This window comes from Taudactylus pleione, unplaced genomic scaffold (genome assembly GCF_031769625.1).
Source record: "Taudactylus pleione unplaced genomic scaffold, aTauple2 ptg000177l, whole genome shotgun sequence".
Classification (NCBI taxonomy): Eukaryota; Metazoa; Chordata; class Amphibia; order Anura; family Myobatrachidae; genus Taudactylus; species Taudactylus pleione.
Window position 1 is genome coordinate 236509 of NW_028284579.1, and position 17145 is coordinate 253653.

Consider the following 17145-nt stretch of genomic DNA (forward strand, 5'->3'; position numbering starts at 1 on the left):
AGTAGGGTTTGTGTTCAACACCACTGGCTTAAAAGAGCAGTGTTCTTACTCCTGAGATATGGAGCCCTGATTCAGAAGTTGGGGGATATTTTATTTTGCAAACTCAGTATATGAAAAAATGTTGACCAAAGAAAAAAATACATATAATATTGATGTCTGAAGTAGTATTTAAGTCCATATTTTTAGGGAAGATTGCAACATTTTCTTTGATTGATATAAAGCAGAAATAATGGAAGGTTGATTATTCTTCAAAGTGGTTTGTGAAACAGATTTGCAGTGAATATCTTAAGTATTTCTCTTCACAAGCAACAAGGAAGAGACATTGTAGAACAAAGAAGAAAAGGAAGAACACTGTCAGAAGTGGGATTTGAACCCACGCCTCCAGAGGAGACTGCGACCTGAACGCAGCGCCTTAGACCGCTCGGCCATCCTGACACATAAAAAGCTACATTTCATAAAAATTGGATAAAACTAATTAACCAAAACTACTTTTTCAAAGGTGCAATGTCCATGCTGCTGTTGAAACTATTGATTCAAATATTAGTAATAAATTGCTTTTTCAAATATTTTTCAAAGATGCTTAAGGTTGGATAAATCAAAAAGATATTGTAAAAATAACATTAACACGGAATTACCTATAGTTTAGGATTTTCCAAATATTTGAGAAAATGCTTGACACAAATAACATCTTCACATGCTCTACAATTAATGCCTGAATTTTGTATTGATTGATTGAGAGCTGCATTGAAAGAAAATCATTACTCCAAATGTGGCAGTTTCCAAAATACATTGAAAAGGGGATGTGCAGTATCTATTTTTCTAATTCATAGAATGCCAAGGAAAAATGCGGTAATTATTTTTTTTGCTCTATTCAGGATTGGATTCCAAGTGTCTAGAATTTGTTGTCTTGTGGATTTTCACTCACCATAGAAAAGACATTTATGAACTTTCCAAGAACTGGCTAATGATATTGGCTTATGGCCTTGATTGGATGCTATGAAGGAGTGTTCAAGTAGGGTTTGTGTTCAACACCACTGGCTTAAAAGAGCAGTGTTCTTACTCCTGAGATATGGAGCCCTGATTCAGAAGTTGGGGGATATTTTATTTTGCAAACTCAGTATATGAAAAAATGTTGACCAAAGAAAAAAATACATATAATATTGATGTCTGAAGTAGTATTTAAGTCCATATTTTTAGGGAAGATTGCAACATTTTCTTTGATTGATATAAAGCAGAAATAATGGAAGGTTGATTATTCTTCAAAGTGGTTTGTGAAACAGATTTGCAGTGAATATCTTAAGTATTTCTCTTCACAAGCAACAAGGAAGAGACATTGTAGAACAAAGAAGAAAAGGAAGAACACTGTCAGAAGTGGGATTTGAACCCACGCCTCCAGAGGAGACTGCGACCTGAACGCAGCCACTTAGACCGCTCGGCCATCCTGACACATAAAAAGCTACGTTTCATAAAAATTGGATAAAACTAATTAACCAAAACTACTTTTTCAAAGGTGCAATGTCCATGCTGCTGTTGAAACTATTGATTCAAATATTAGTAATAAATTGCTTTTTCAAATATTTTTCAAAGATGCTTAAGGTTGGATAAATCAAAAAGATATTGTAAAAATAACATTAACACGGAATTACCTATAGTTTAGGATTTTCCAAATATTTGAGAAAATACTTGACACAAATAACATCTTCACATGCTCTACAATTAATGCCTGAATTTTGTATTGATTGATTGAGAGCTGCATTGAAAGAAAATCATTACTCCAAATGTGGCAGTTTCCAAAATACATTGAAAAGGGGATGTGCAGTATCTATTTTTCTAATTCATAGAATGCCAAGGAAAAATGCGGTAATTATTTTTTTTGCTCTATTCAGGATTGGATTCCAAGTGTCTAGAATTTGTTGTCTTGTGGATTTTCACTCACCATAGAAAAGACATTTATGAACTTTCCAAGAACTGGCTAATGATATTGGCTTATGGCCTTGATTGGATGCTATGAAGGAGTGTACAAGTAGGGTTTGTGTTCAACACCACTGGCTTAAAAGAGCAGTGTTCTTACTCCTGAGATATGGAGCCCTGATTCAGAAGTTGGGGGATATTTTATTTTGCAAACTCAGTATATGAAAAAATGTTGACCAAAGAAAAAAATACATATAATATTGATGTCTGAAGTAGTATTTAAGTCCATATTTTTAGGGAAGATTGCAACATTTTCTTTGATTGATATAAAGCAGAAATAATGGAAGGTTGATTATTCTTCAAAGTGGTTTGTGAAACAGATTTGCAGTGAATATCTTAAGTATTTCTCTTCACAAGCAACAAGGAAGAGACATTGTAGAACAAAGAAGAAAAGGAAGAACACTGTCAGAAGTGGGATTTGAACCCACACCTCCAGAGGAGACTGCGACCTGAACGCAGCGCCTTAGACCGCTCGGCCATCCTGACACATAAAAAACTACGTTACATAAAAATTGGATAAAACTAATTAACCAAAATTACTTTTTCAAAGGTGCAATGTCCATGCTGCTGTTGAAACTATTGATTCAAATATTAGTAATAAATTGCTTTTTCAATTATTTTTCAAAGATGCTTAAAGTTGGATAAATCAAAAAGACATTGTAAAAATAACATTAACACGGAATTACCTATACTTTAGGATTTTCCAAATATTTGAGAAAATGCTTGACACAAATAACATCTTCACATGCTCTACAATTAATGCCTGAATTTTGTATTGATTGATTGAGAGCTGCATTGAAAGAAAATCATTACTCCAAATGTGGCAGTTTCCAAAATACATTGAAAAGGGGATGTGCAGTATCTATTTTTCTAATTCATAGAATGCCAAGGAAAAATGCGGTAATTATTTTTTTTGCTCTATTCAGGATTGGATTCCAAGTGTCTAGAATTTGTTGTCTTGTGGATTTTCACTCACCATAGAAAAGACATTTATGAACTTTACAAGAACTGGCTAATGATATTGGCTTATGGCCTTGATTGGATGCTATGAAGGAGTGTACAAGTAGGGTTTGTGTTCAACACCACTGGCTTAAAAGAGCAGTGTTCTTACTCCTGAGATATGGAGCCCTGATTCAGAAGTTGGGGGATATTTTATTTTGCAAACTCAGTATATGAAAAAATGTTGACCAAAGAAAAAAATACATATAATATTGACTTCTGAAGTAGTATTTAAGTCCATATTTTTAGGGAAGATTGCAACATTTTCTTTGATTGATATAAAGCAGAAATAATGGAAGGTTGATTATTCTTCAAAGTGGTTTGTGAAACAGATTTGCAGTGAATATCTTAAGTATTTCTCTTCACAAGCAACAAGGAAGAGACATTGTAGAACAAAGAAGAAAAGGAAGAACACTGTCAGAAGTGGGATTTGAACCCACGCCTCCAGAGGAGACGGCGACCTGAACGCAGCGCCTTAGACCGCTCGGCCATCCTGACACATAAAACTCTAACTTTCATAAAAATTGGATAAAACTAATTAACCAAAACTACTTTTTCAAAGGTGCAATGTCCATGCTGCTGTTGAAACTATTGATTCAAATATTAGTAATAAATTGCTTTTTCAATTATTTTTCAAAGATGCTTAAGGTTGGATAAATCAAAAAGATATTGTAAAAATAACATTAACACGGAATTACCTATAGTTTAGGATTTTCCAAATATTTGAGAAAATGCTTGACACAAATAACATCTTCACATGCTCTACAATTAATGCCTGAATTTTGTATTGATTGATTGAGAGCTGCATTGAAAGAAAATCATTACTCCAAATGTGGCAGTTTCCAAAATACATTGAAAAGGGGATGTGCAGTATCTATTTTTCTAATTCATAGAATGCCAAGGAAAAATGCGGTAATTATTTTTTTTGCTCTATTCAGGATTGGATTCCAAGTGTCTAGAATTTGTTGTCTTGTGGATTTTCACTCACCATAGAAAAGACATTTATGAACTTTCCAAGAACTGGCTAATGATATTGGCTTATGGCCTTGATTGGATGCTATGAAGGAGTGTACAAGTAGGGTTTGTGTTCATGACCACTGGCTTAAAAGAGCAGTGTTCTTACTCCTGAGATATGGAGCCCTGATTCAGAAGTTGGGGGATATTTTATTTTGCAAACTCAGTATATGAAAAAATGTTGACCAAAGAAAAAAATACATATAATATTGATGTCTGAAGTAGTATTTAAGTCCATATTTTTAGGGAAGATTGCAACATTTTCTTTGATTGACATAAAGCAGAAATAATGGAAGGTTGATTATTCTTCAAAGTGGTTTGTGAAACAGATTTGCAGTGAATATCTTAAGTATTTCTCTTCACAAGCAACAAGGAAGAGACATTGTAGAACAAAGAAGAAAAGGAAGAACACTGTCAGAAGTGGGATTTGAACCCACGCCTCCAGAGGAGACTGCGACCTGAACGCAGCGCCTTAGACCGCTCGGCCATCCTGACACATAAAAAGCTAAGTTTCATAAAAATTGGATAAAACTAATTAACCAAAACTACTTTTTCAAAGGTGCAATGTCCATGCTGCTGTTGAAACTATTGATTCAAATATTAGTAATAAATTGCTTTTTCAATTATTTTTCAAAGATGCTTAAGGTTGGATAAATCAAAAAGATATTGTAAAAATAACATTAACACGGAATTACCTATAGTTTAGGATTTTCCAAATATTTGAGAAAATGCTTGACACAAATAACATCTTCACATGCTCTACAATTAATGCCTGAATTTTGTATTGATTGATTGAGAGCTGCATTGAAAGAAAATCATTACTCCAAATGTGGCAGTTTCCAAAATACATTGAAAAGGGGATGTGCAGTATCTATTTTTCTAATTCATAGAATGCCAAGGAAAAATGCGGTAATTATTTTTTTTGCTCTATTCAGGATTGGATTCCAAGTGTCTAGAATTTGTTGTCTTGTGGATTTTCACTCACCATAGAAAAGACATTTATGAACTTTCCAAGAACTGGCTAATGATATTGGCTTATGGCCTTGATTGGATGCTATGAAGGAGTGTACAAGTAGGGTTTGTGTTCAACACCACTGGCTTAAAAGAGCAGTGTTCTTACTCCTGAGATATGGAGCCCTGATTCAGAAGTTGGGGGATATTTTATTTTGCAAACTCAGTATATGAAAAAATGTTGACCAAAGAAAAAAATACATATAATATTGATGTCTGAAGTAGTATTTAAGTCCATATTTTTAGGGAAGATTGCAACATTTTCTTTGATTGATATAAAGCAGAAATAATGGAAGGTTGATTATTCTTCAAAGTGGTTTGTGAAACAGATTTGCAGTGAATATCTTAAGTATTTCTCTTCACAAGCAACAAGGAAGAGACATTGTAGAACAAAGAAGAAAAGGAAGAACACTGTCAGAAGTGGGATTTGAACCCACGCCTCCAGAGGAGACTGCGACCTGAACGCAGCGCCTTAGACCGCTCGGCCATCCTGACACATAAAAAGCTAAGTTTCATAAAAATTGGATAAAACTAATTAACCAAAACTACTTTTTCAAAGGTGCAATGTCCATGCTGCTGTTGAAACTATTGATTCAAATATTAGTAATAAATTGCTTTTTCAATTATTTTTCAAAGATGCTTAAGGTTGGATAAATCAAAAAGATATTGTAAAAATAACATTAACACGGAATTACCTATAGTTTAGGATTTTCCAAATATTTGAGAAAATGCTTGACACAAATAACATCTTCACATGCTCTACAATTAATGCCTGAATTTTGTATTGATTGATTGAGAGCTGCATTGAAAGAAAATCATTACTCCAAATGTGGCAGTTTCCAAAATACATTGAAAAGGGGATGTGCAGTATCTATTTTTCTAATTCATAGAATGCCAAGGAAAAATGCGGTAATTATTTTTTTTGCTCTATTCAGGATTGGATTCCAAGTGTCTAGAATTTGTTGTCTTGTGGATTTTCACTCACCATAGAAAAGACATTTATGAACTTTCCAAGAACTGGCTAATGATATTGGCTTATGGCCTTGATTGGATGCTATGAAGGAGTGTACAAGTAGGGTTTGTGTTCAACACCACTGGCTTAAAAGAGCAGTGTTCTTACTCCTGAGATATGGAGCCCTGATTCAGAAGTTGGGGGATATTTTATTTTGCAAACTCAGTATATGAAAAAATGTTGACCAAAGAAAAAAATACATATAATATTGATGTCTGAAGTAGTATTTAAGTCCATATTTTTAGGGAAGATTGCAACATTTTCTTTGATTGATATAAAGCAGAAATAATGGAAGGTTGATTATTCTTCAAAGTGGTTTGTGAAACAGATTTGCAGTGAATATCTTAAGTATTTCTCTTCACAAGCAACAAGGAAGAGACATTGTAGAACAAAGAAGAAAAGGAAGAACACTGTCAGAAGTGGGATTTGAACCCACGCCTCCAGAGGAGACTGCGACCTGAACGCAGCCACTTAGACCGCTCGGCCATCCTGACACATAAAAAGCTACGTTTCATAAAAATTGGATAAAACTAATTAACCAAAACTACTTTTTCAAAGGTGCAATGTCCATGCTGCTGTTGAAACTATTGATTCAAATATTAGTAATAAATTGCTTTTTCAAATATTTTTCAAAGATGCTTAAGGTTGGATAAATCAAAAAGATATTGTAAAAATAACATTAACACGGAATTACCTATAGTTTAGGATTTTCCAAATATTTGAGAAAATACTTGACACAAATAACATCTTCACATGCTCTACAATTAATGCCTGAATTTTGTATTGATTGATTGAGAGCTGCATTGAAAGAAAATCATTACTCCAAATGTGGCAGTTTCCAAAATACATTGAAAAGGGGATGTGCAGTATCTATTTTTCTAATTCATAGAATGCCAAGGAAAAATGCGGTAATTATTTTTTTTGCTCTATTCAGGATTGGATTCCAAGTGTCTAGAATTTGTTGTCTTGTGGATTTTCACTCACCATAGAAAAGACATTTATGAACTTTCCAAGAACTGGCTAATGATATTGGCTTATGGCCTTGATTGGATGCTATGAAGGAGTGTACAAGTAGGGTTTGTGTTCAACACCACTGGCTTAAAAGAGCAGTGTTCTTACTCCTGAGATATGGAGCCCTGATTCAGAAGTTGGGGGATATTTTATTTTGCAAACTCAGTATATGAAAAAATGTTGACCAAAGAAAAAAATACATATAATATTGATGTCTGAAGTAGTATTTAAGTCCATATTTTTAGGGAAGATTGCAACATTTTCTTTGATTGATATAAAGCAGAAATAATGGAAGGTTGATTATTCTTCAAAGTGGTTTGTGAAACTGATTTGCAGTGAATATCTTAAGTATTTCTCTTCACAAGCAACAAGGAAGAGACATTGTAGAACAAAGAAGAAAAGGAAGAACACTGTCAGAAGTGGGATTTGAACCCACACCTCCAGAGGAGACTGCGACCTGAACGCAGCGCCTTAGACCGCTCGGCCATCCTGACACATAAAAAACTACGTTACATAAAAATTGGATAAAACTAATTAACCAAAATTACTTTTTCAAAGGTGCAATGTCCATGCTGCTGTTGAAACTATTGATTCAAATATTAGTAATAAATTGCTTTTTCAATTATTTTTCAAAGATGCTTAAAGTTGGATAAATCAAAAAGACATTGTAAAAATAACATTAACACGGAATTACCTATACTTTAGGATTTTCCAAATATTTGAGAAAATGCTTGACACAAATAACATCTTCACATGCTCTACAATTAATGCCTGAATTTTGTATTGATTGATTGAGAGCTGCATTGAAAGAAAATCATTACTCCAAATGTGGCAGTTTCCAAAATACATTGAAAAGGGGATGTGCAGTATCTATTTTTCTAATTCATAGAATGCCAAGGAAAAATGCGGTAATTATTTTTTTTGCTCTATTCAGGATTGGATTCCAAGTGTCTAGAATTTGTTGTCTTGTGGATTTTCACTCACCATAGAAAAGACATTTATGAACTTTACAAGAACTGGCTAATGATATTGGCTTATGGCCTTGATTGGATGCTATGAAGGAGTGTACAAGTAGGGTTTGTGTTCAACACCACTGGCTTAAAAGAGCAGTGTTCTTACTCCTGAGATATGGAGCCCTGATTCAGAAGTTGGGGGATATTTTATTTTGCAAACTCAGTATATGAAAAAATGTTGACCAAAGAAAAAAATACATATAATATTGACTTCTGAAGTAGTATTTAAGTCCATATTTTTAGGGAAGATTGCAACATTTTCTTTGATTGATATAAAGCAGAAATAATGGAAGGTTGATTATTCTTCAAAGTGGTTTGTGAAACAGATTTGCAGTGAATATCTTAAGTATTTCTCTTCACAAGCAACAAGGAAGAGACATTGTAGAACAAAGAAGAAAAGGAAGAACACTGTCAGAAGTGGGATTTGAACCCACGCCTCCAGAGGAGACGGCGACCTGAACGCAGCGCCTTAGACCGCTCGGCCATCCTGACACATAAAACTCTAACTTTCATAAAAATTGGATAAAACTAATTAACCAAAACTACTTTTTCAAAGGTGCAATGTCCATGCTGCTGTTGAAACTATTGATTCAAATATTAGTAATAAATTGCTTTTTCAATTATTTTTCAAAGATGCTTAAGGTTGGATAAATCAAAAAGATATTGTAAAAATAACATTAACACGGAATTACCTATAGTTTAGGATTTTCCAAATATTTGAGAAAATGCTTGACACAAATAACATCTTCACATGCTCTACAATTAATGCCTGAATTTTGTATTGATTGATTGAGAGCTGCATTGAAAGAAAATCATTACTCCAAATGTGGCAGTTTCCAAAATACATTGAAAAGGGGATGTGCAGTATCTATTTTTCTAATTCATAGAATGCCAAGGAAAAATGCGGTAATTATTTTTTTTGCTCTATTCAGGATTGGATTCCAAGTGTCTAGAATTTGTTGTCTTGTGGATTTTCACTCACCATAGAAAAGACATTTATGAACTTTCCAAGAACTGGCTAATGATATTGGCTTATGGCCTTGATTGGATGCTATGAAGGAGTGTACAAGTAGGGTTTGTGTTCATGACCACTGGCTTAAAAGAGCAGTGTTCTTACTCCTGAGATATGGAGCCCTGATTCAGAAGTTGGGGGATATTTTATTTTGCAAACTCAGTATATGAAAAAATGTTGACCAAAGAAAAAAATACATATAATATTGATGTCTGAAGTAGTATTTAAGTCCATATTTTTAGGGAAGATTGCAACATTTTCTTTGATTGACATAAAGCAGAAATAATGGAAGGTTGATTATTCTTCAAAGTGGTTTGTGAAACAGATTTGCAGTGAATATCTTAAGTATTTCTCTTCACAAGCAACAAGGAAGAGACATTGTAGAACAAAGAAGAAAAGGAAGAACACTGTCAGAAGTGGGATTTGAACCCACGCCTCCAGAGGAGACTGCGACCTGAACGCAGCGCCTTAGACCGCTCGGCCATCCTGACACATAAAAAGCTAAGTTTCATAAAAATTGGATAAAACTAATTAACCAAAACTACTTTTTCAAAGGTGCAATGTCCATGCTGCTGTTGAAACTATTGATTCAAATATTAGTAATAAATTGCTTTTTCAATTATTTTTCAAAGATGCTTAAGGTTGGATAAATCAAAAAGATATTGTAAAAATAACATTAACACGGAATTACCTATAGTTTAGGATTTTCCAAATATTTGAGAAAATGCTTGACACAAATAACATCTTCACATGCTCTACAATTAATGCCTGAATTTTGTATTGATTGATTGAGAGCTGCATTGAAAGAAAATCATTACTCCAAATGTGGCAGTTTCCAAAATACATTGAAAAGGGGATGTGCAGTATCTATTTTTCTAATTCATAGAATGCCAAGGAAAAATGCGGTAATTATTTTTTTTGCTCTATTCAGGATTGGATTCCAAGTGTCTAGAATTTGTTGTCTTGTGGATTTTCACTCACCATAGAAAAGACATTTATGAACTTTCCAAGAACTGGCTAATGATATTGGCTTATGGCCTTGATTGGATGCTATGAAGGAGTGTACAAGTAGGGTTTGTGTTCAACACCACTGGCTTAAAAGAGCAGTGTTCTTACTCCTGAGATATGGAGCCCTGATTCAGAAGTTGGGGGATATTTTATTTTGCAAACTCAGTATATGAAAAAATGTTGACCAAAGAAAAAAATACATATAATATTGATGTCTGAAGTAGTATTTAAGTCCATATTTTTAGGGAAGATTGCAACATTTTCTTTGATTGATATAAAGCAGAAATAATGGAAGGTTGATTATTCTTCAAAGTGGTTTGTGAAACAGATTTGCAGTGAATATCTTAAGTATTTCTCTTCACAAGCAACAAGGAAGAGACATTGTAGAACAAAGAAGAAAAGGAAGAACACTGTCAGAAGTGGGATTTGAACCCACGCCTCCAGAGGAGACTGCGACCTGAACGCAGCGCCTTAGACCGCTCGGCCATCCTGACACATAAAAAGCTAAGTTTCATAAAAATTGGATAAAACTAATTAACCAAAACTACTTTTTCAAAGGTGCAATGTCCATGCTGCTGTTGAAACTATTGATTCAAATATTAGTAATAAATTGCTTTTTCAATTATTTTTCAAAGATGCTTAAGGTTGGATAAATCAAAAAGATATTGTAAAAATAACATTAACACGGAATTACCTATAGTTTAGGATTTTCCAAATATTTGAGAAAATGCTTGACACAAATAACATCTTCACATGCTCTACAATTAATGCCTGAATTTTGTATTGATTGATTGAGAGCTGCATTGAAAGAAAATCATTACTCCAAATGTGGCAGTTTCCAAAATACATTGAAAAGGGGATGTGCAGTATCTATTTTTCTAATTCATAGAATGCCAAGGAAAAATGCGGTAATTATTTTTTTTGCTCTATTCAGGATTGGATTCCAAGTGTCTAGAATTTGTTGTCTTGTGGATTTTCACTCACCATAGAAAAGACATTTATGAACTTTCCAAGAACTGGCTAATGATATTGGCTTATGGCCTTGATTGGATGCTATGAAGGAGTGTACAAGTAGGGTTTGTGTTCAACACCACTGGCTTAAAAGAGCAGTGTTCTTACTCCTGAGATATGGAGCCCTGATTCAGAAGTTGGGGGATATTTTATTTTGCAAACTCAGTATATGAAAAAATGTTGACCAAAGAAAAAAATACATATAATATTGATGTCTGAAGTAGTATTTAAGTCCATATTTTTAGGGAAGATTGCAACATTTTCTTTGATTGATATAAAGCAGAAATAATGGAAGGTTGATTATTCTTCAAAGTGGTTTGTGAAACAGATTTGCAGTGAATATCTTAAGTATTTCTCTTCACAAGCAACAAGGAAGAGACATTGTAGAACAAAGAAGAAAAGGAAGAACACTGTCAGAAGTGGGATTTGAACCCACGCCTCCAGAGGAGACTGCGACCTGAACGCAGCGCCTTAGACCGCTCGGCCATCCTGACACATAAAAAGCTACGTTTCATAAAAATTGGATAAAACTAATTAACCAAAACTACTTTTTCAAAGGTGCAATGTCCATGCTGCTGTTGAAACTATTGATTCAAATATTAGTAATAAATTGCTTTTTCAAATATTTTTCAAAGATGCTTAAGGTTGGATAAATCAAAAAGATATTGTAAAAATAACATTAACACGGAATTACCTATAGTTTAGGATTTTCCAAATATTTGAGAAAATGCTTGACACAAATAACATCTTCACATGCTCTACAATTAATGCCTGAATTTTGTATTGATTGATTGAGAGCTGCATTGAAAGAAAATCATTACTCCAAATGTGGCAGTTTCCAAAATACATTGAAAAGGGGATGTGCAGTATCTATTTTTCTAATTCATAGAATGCCAAGGAAAAATGCGGTAATTATTTTTTTTGCTCTATTCAGGATTGGATTCCAAGTGTCTAGAATTTGTTGTCTTGTGGATTTTCACTCACCATAGAAAAGACATTTATGAACTTTCCAAGAACTGGCTAATGATATTGGCTTATGGCCTTGATTGGATGCTATGAAGGAGTGTACAAGTAGGGTTTGTGTTCAACACCACTGGCTTAAAAGAGCAGTGTTCTTACTCCTGAGATATGGAGCCCTGATTCAGAAGTTGGGGGATATTTTATTTTGCAAACTCAGTATATGAAAAAATGTTGACCAAAGAAAAAAATACATATAATATTGATGTCTGAAGTAGTATTTAAGTCCATATTTTTAGGGAAGATTGCAACATTTTCTTTGATTGATATAAAGCAGAAATAATGGAAGGTTGATTATTCTTCAAAGTGGTTTGTGAAACAGATTTGCAGTGAATATCTTAAGTATTTCTCTTCACAAGCAACAAGGAAGAGACATTGTAGAACAAAGAAGAAAAGGAAGAACACTGTCAGAAGTGGGATTTGAACCCACGCCTCCAGAGGAGACTGCGACCTGAACGCAGCACCTTAGACCGCTCGGCCATCCTGACACATAAAAAGCTAAGTTTCATAAAAATTGGATAAAACTAATTAACCAAAACTACTTTTTCAAAGGTGCAATGTCCATGCTGCTGTTGAAACTATTGATTCAAATATTAGTAATAAATTGCTTTTTCAATTATTTTTCAAAGATGCTTAAGGTTGGATAAATCAAAAAGATATTGTAAAAATAACATTAACACGGAATTACCTATAGTTTAGGATTTTCCAAATATTTGAGAAAATGCTTGACACAAATAACATCTTCACATGCTCTACAATTAATGCCTGAATTTTGTATTGATTGATTGAGAGCTGCATTGAAAGAAAATCATTACTCCAAATGTGGCAGTTTCCAAAATACATTGAAAAGGGGATGTGCAGTATCTATTTTTCTAATTCATAGAATGCCAAGGAAAAATGCGGTAATTATTTTTTTTGCTCTATTCAGGATTGGATTCCAAGTGTCTAGAATTTGTTGTCTTGTGGATTTTCACTCACCATAGAAAAGACATTTATGAACTTTCCAAGAACTGGCTAATGATATTGGCTTATGGCCTTGATTGGATGCTATGAAGGAGTGTACAAGTAGGGTTTGTGTTCAACACCACTGGCTTAAAAGAGCAGTGTTCTTACTCCTGAGATATGGAGCCCTGATTCAGAAGTTGGGGGATATTTTATTTTGCAAACTCAGTATATGAAAAAATGTTGACCAAAGAAAAAAATACATATAATATTGATGTCTGAAGTAGTATTTAAGTCCATATTTTTAGGGAAGATTGCAACATTTTCTTTGATTGATATAAAGCAGAAATAATGGAAGGTTGATTATTCTTCAAAGTGGTTTGTGAAACAGATTTGCAGTGAATATCTTAAGTATTTCTCTTCACAAGCAACAAGGAAGAGACATTGTAGAACAAAGAAGAAAAGGAAGAACACTGTCAGAAGTGGGATTTGAACCCACGCCTCCAGAGGAGACTGCGACCTGAACGCAGCGCCTTAGACCGCTCGGCCATCCTGACACATAAAAAGCTACGTTTCATAAAAATTGGATAAAACTAATTAACCAAAACTACTTTTTCAAAGGTGCAATGTCCATGCTGCTGTTGAAACTATTGATTCAAATATTAGTAATAAATTGCTTTTTCAAATATTTTTCAAAGATGCTTAAGGTTGGATAAATCAAAAAGATATTGTAAAAATAACATTAACACGGAATTACCTATAGTTTAGGATTTTCCAAATATTTGAGAAAATGCTTGACACAAATAACATCTTCACATGCTCTACAATTAATGCCTGAATTTTGTATTGATTGATTGAGAGCTGCATTGAAAGAAAATCATTACTCCAAATGTGGCAGTTTCCAAAATACATTGAAAAGGGGATGTGCAGTATCTATTTTTCTAATTCATAGAATGCCAAGGAAAAATGCGGTAATTATTTTTTTTGCTCTATTCAGGATTGGATTCCAAGTGTCTAGAATTTGTTGTCTTGTGGATTTTCACTCACCATAGAAAAGACATTTATGAACTTTCCAAGAACTGGCTAATGATATTGGCTTATGGCCTTGATTGGATGCTATGAAGGAGTGTACAAGTAGGGTTTGTGTTCAACACCACTGGCTTAAAAGAGCAGTGTAATTACTCCTGAGATATGGAGCCCTGATTCAGAAGTTGGGGGATATTTTATTTTGCAAACTCAGTATATGAAAAAATGTTGACCAAAGAAAAAAATACATATAACATTGATGTCTGAAGTAGTAGTCCATATTTTTAGGAAAGATTGCAACATTTTCTTTGATTGATATAAAGCAGAAATAATGGAAGGTTGATTATTCTTCAAAGTGGTTTGTGAAACAGATTTGCAGTGAATATCTTAAGTATTTCTCTTCACAAGCAACAAGGAAGAGACATTGTAGAACAAAGAAGAAAAGGAAGAACACTGTCAGAAGTGGGATTTGAACCCACGCCTCCAGAGGAGACTGCGACCTGAACGCAGCGCCTTAGACCGCTCGGCCATCCTGACACATAAAAAGCTAAGTTTCATAAAAATTGGATAAAACTAATTAACCAAAACTACTTTTTCAAAGGTGCAATGTCCATGCTGCTGTTGAAACTATTGATTCAAATATTAGTAATAAATTGCTTTTTCAATTATTTTTCAAAGATGCTTAAGGTTGGATAAATCAAAAAGATATTGTAAAAATAACATTAACACGGAATTACCTATAGTTTAGGATTTTCCAAATATTTGAGAAAATGCTTGACACAAATAACATCTTCACATGCTCTACAATTAATGCCTGAATTTTGTATTGATTGATTGAGAGCTGCATTGAAAGAAAATCATTACTCCAAATGTGGCAGTTTCCAAAATACATTGAAAAGGGGATGTGCAGTATCTATTTTTCTAATTCATAGAATGCCAAGGAAAAATGCGGTAATTATTTTTTTTGCTCTATTCAGGATTGGATTCCAAGTGTCTAGAATTTGTTGTCTTGTGGATTTTCACTCACCATAGAAAAGACATTTATGAACTTTCCAAGAACTGGCTAATGATATTGGCTTATGGCCTTGATTGGATGCTATGAAGGAGTGTACAAGTAGGGTTTGTGTTCAACACCACTGGCTTAAAAGAGCAGTGTTCTTACTCCTGAGATATGGAGCCCTGATTCAGAAGTTGGGGGATATTTTATTTTGCAAACTCAGTATATGAAAAAATGTTGACCAAAGAAAAAAATACATATAATATTGATGTCTGAAGTAGTATTTAAGTCCATATTTTTAGGGAAGATTGCAACATTTTCTTTGATTGATATAAAGCAGAAATAATGGAAGGTTGATTATTCTTCAAAGTGGTTTGTGAAACAGATTTGCAGTGAATATCTTAAGTATTTCTCTTCACAAGCAACAAGGAAGAGACATTGTAGAACAAAGAAGAAAAGGAAGAACACTGTCAGAAGTGGGATTTGAACCCACGCCTCCAGAGGAGACTGCGACCTGAACGCAGCGCCTTAGACCGCTCGGCCATCCTGACACATAAAAAGCTACGTTTCATAAAAATTGGATAAAACTAATTAACCAAAACTACTTTTTCAAAGGTGCAATGTCCATGCTGCTGTTGAAACTATTGATTCAAATATTAGTAATAAATTGCTTTTTCAAATATTTTTCAAAGATGCTTAAGGTTGGATAAATCAAAAAGATATTGTAAAAATAACATTAACACGGAATTACCTATAGTTTAGGATTTTCCAAATATTTGAGAAAATGCTTGACACAAATAACATCTTCACATGCTCTACAATTAATGCCTGAATTTTGTATTGATTGATTGAGAGCTGCATTGAAAGAAAATCATTACTCCAAATGTGGCAGTTTCCAAAATACATTGAAAAGGGGATGTGCAGTATCTATTTTTCTAATTCATAGAATGCCAAGGAAAAATGCGGTAATTATTTTTTTTGCTCTATTCAGGATTGGATTCCAAGTGTCTAGAATTTGTTGTCTTGTGGATTTTCACTCACCATAGAAAAGACATTTATGAACTTTCCAAGAACTGGCTAATGATATTGGCTTATGGCCTTGATTGGATGCTATGAAGGAGTGTACAAGTAGGGTTTGTGTTCAACACCACTGGCTTAAAAGAGCAGTGTAATTACTCCTGAGATATGGAGCCCTGATTCAGAAGTTGGGGGATATTTTATTTTGCAAACTCAGTATATGAAAAAATGTTGACCAAAGAAAAAAATACATATAACATTGATGTCTGAAGTAGTAGTCCATATTTTTAGGAAAGATTGCAACATTTTCTTTGATTGATATAAAGCAGAAATAATGGAAGGTTGATTATTCTTCAAAGTGGTTTGTGAAACAGATTTGCAGTGAATATCTTAAGTATTTCTCTTCACAAGCAACAAGGAAGAGACATTGTAGAACAAAGAAGAAAAGGAAGAACACTGTCAGAAGTGGGATTTGAACCCACGCCTCCAGAGGAGACTGCGACCTGAACGCAGCGCCTTAGACCGCTCGGCCATCCTGACACATAAAAAGCTAAGTTTCATAAAAATTGGATAAAACTAATTAACCAAAACTACTTTTTCAAAGGTGCAATGTCCATGCTGCTGTTGAAACTATTGATTCAAATATTAGTAATAAATTGCTTTTTCAATTATTTTTCAAAGATGCTTAAGGTTGGATAAATCAAAAAGATATTGTAAAAATAACATTAACACGGAATTACCTATAGTTTAGGATTTTCCAAATATTTGAGAAAATGCTTGACACAAATAACATCTTCACATGCTCTACAATTAATGCCTGAATTTTGTATTGATTGATTGAGAGCTGCATTGAAAGAAAATCATTACTCCAAATGTGGCAGTTTCCAAAATACATTGAAAAGGGGATGTGCAGTATCTATTTTTCTAATTCATAGAATGCCAAGGAAAAATGCGGTAATTATTTTTTTTGCTCTATTCAGGATTGGATTCCAAGTGTCTAGAATTTGTTGTCTTGTGGATTTTCACTCACCATAGAAAAGACATTTATGAACTTTCCAAGAACTGGCTAATGATATTGGCTTAT

General features: G+C 33.8%; 15 non-coding genes across 15 annotated transcripts; all 15 read right to left on the reverse strand.

Moving 5' to 3' along the window:
* Nucleotides 1-352: 352 nt before the first annotated feature.
* TRNAL-CAG (transfer RNA leucine (anticodon CAG)) lies at nt 353-435 on the reverse strand. The gene has a single exon. It is a non-coding gene; the product is annotated as a tRNA-Leu (tRNA).
* Nucleotides 436-2374: 1939 nt separating this feature from the next.
* TRNAL-CAG (transfer RNA leucine (anticodon CAG)) lies at nt 2375-2457 on the reverse strand. The gene has a single exon. It is a non-coding gene; the product is annotated as a tRNA-Leu (tRNA).
* A 928-nt stretch (nt 2458-3385) lies between these two features.
* Nucleotides 3386-3468, reverse strand: TRNAL-CAG (transfer RNA leucine (anticodon CAG)). Its single transcript has one exon. It is a non-coding gene; the product is annotated as a tRNA-Leu (tRNA).
* A 928-nt stretch (nt 3469-4396) lies between these two features.
* Nucleotides 4397-4479, reverse strand: TRNAL-CAG (transfer RNA leucine (anticodon CAG)). Its single transcript has one exon. It is a non-coding gene; the product is annotated as a tRNA-Leu (tRNA).
* Nucleotides 4480-5407: 928 nt separating this feature from the next.
* TRNAL-CAG (transfer RNA leucine (anticodon CAG)) lies at nt 5408-5490 on the reverse strand. The gene has a single exon. It is a non-coding gene; the product is annotated as a tRNA-Leu (tRNA).
* A 1939-nt stretch (nt 5491-7429) lies between these two features.
* On the reverse strand, nt 7430-7512 carry TRNAL-CAG (transfer RNA leucine (anticodon CAG)). Its single transcript has one exon. It is a non-coding gene; the product is annotated as a tRNA-Leu (tRNA).
* Nucleotides 7513-8440: 928 nt separating this feature from the next.
* Nucleotides 8441-8523, reverse strand: TRNAL-CAG (transfer RNA leucine (anticodon CAG)). Its single transcript has one exon. It is a non-coding gene; the product is annotated as a tRNA-Leu (tRNA).
* Nucleotides 8524-9451: 928 nt separating this feature from the next.
* On the reverse strand, nt 9452-9534 carry TRNAL-CAG (transfer RNA leucine (anticodon CAG)). The gene has a single exon. It is a non-coding gene; the product is annotated as a tRNA-Leu (tRNA).
* Nucleotides 9535-10462: 928 nt separating this feature from the next.
* TRNAL-CAG (transfer RNA leucine (anticodon CAG)) lies at nt 10463-10545 on the reverse strand. The gene has a single exon. It is a non-coding gene; the product is annotated as a tRNA-Leu (tRNA).
* A 928-nt stretch (nt 10546-11473) lies between these two features.
* TRNAL-CAG (transfer RNA leucine (anticodon CAG)) lies at nt 11474-11556 on the reverse strand. The gene has a single exon. It is a non-coding gene; the product is annotated as a tRNA-Leu (tRNA).
* Nucleotides 11557-12484: 928 nt separating this feature from the next.
* On the reverse strand, nt 12485-12567 carry TRNAL-CAG (transfer RNA leucine (anticodon CAG)). The gene has a single exon. It is a non-coding gene; the product is annotated as a tRNA-Leu (tRNA).
* A 928-nt stretch (nt 12568-13495) lies between these two features.
* On the reverse strand, nt 13496-13578 carry TRNAL-CAG (transfer RNA leucine (anticodon CAG)). Its single transcript has one exon. It is a non-coding gene; the product is annotated as a tRNA-Leu (tRNA).
* A 923-nt stretch (nt 13579-14501) lies between these two features.
* Nucleotides 14502-14584, reverse strand: TRNAL-CAG (transfer RNA leucine (anticodon CAG)). The gene has a single exon. It is a non-coding gene; the product is annotated as a tRNA-Leu (tRNA).
* Nucleotides 14585-15512: 928 nt separating this feature from the next.
* Nucleotides 15513-15595, reverse strand: TRNAL-CAG (transfer RNA leucine (anticodon CAG)). The gene has a single exon. It is a non-coding gene; the product is annotated as a tRNA-Leu (tRNA).
* A 923-nt stretch (nt 15596-16518) lies between these two features.
* On the reverse strand, nt 16519-16601 carry TRNAL-CAG (transfer RNA leucine (anticodon CAG)). Its single transcript has one exon. It is a non-coding gene; the product is annotated as a tRNA-Leu (tRNA).
* Between the last annotated feature and the right edge of the window lie 544 nt (nt 16602-17145).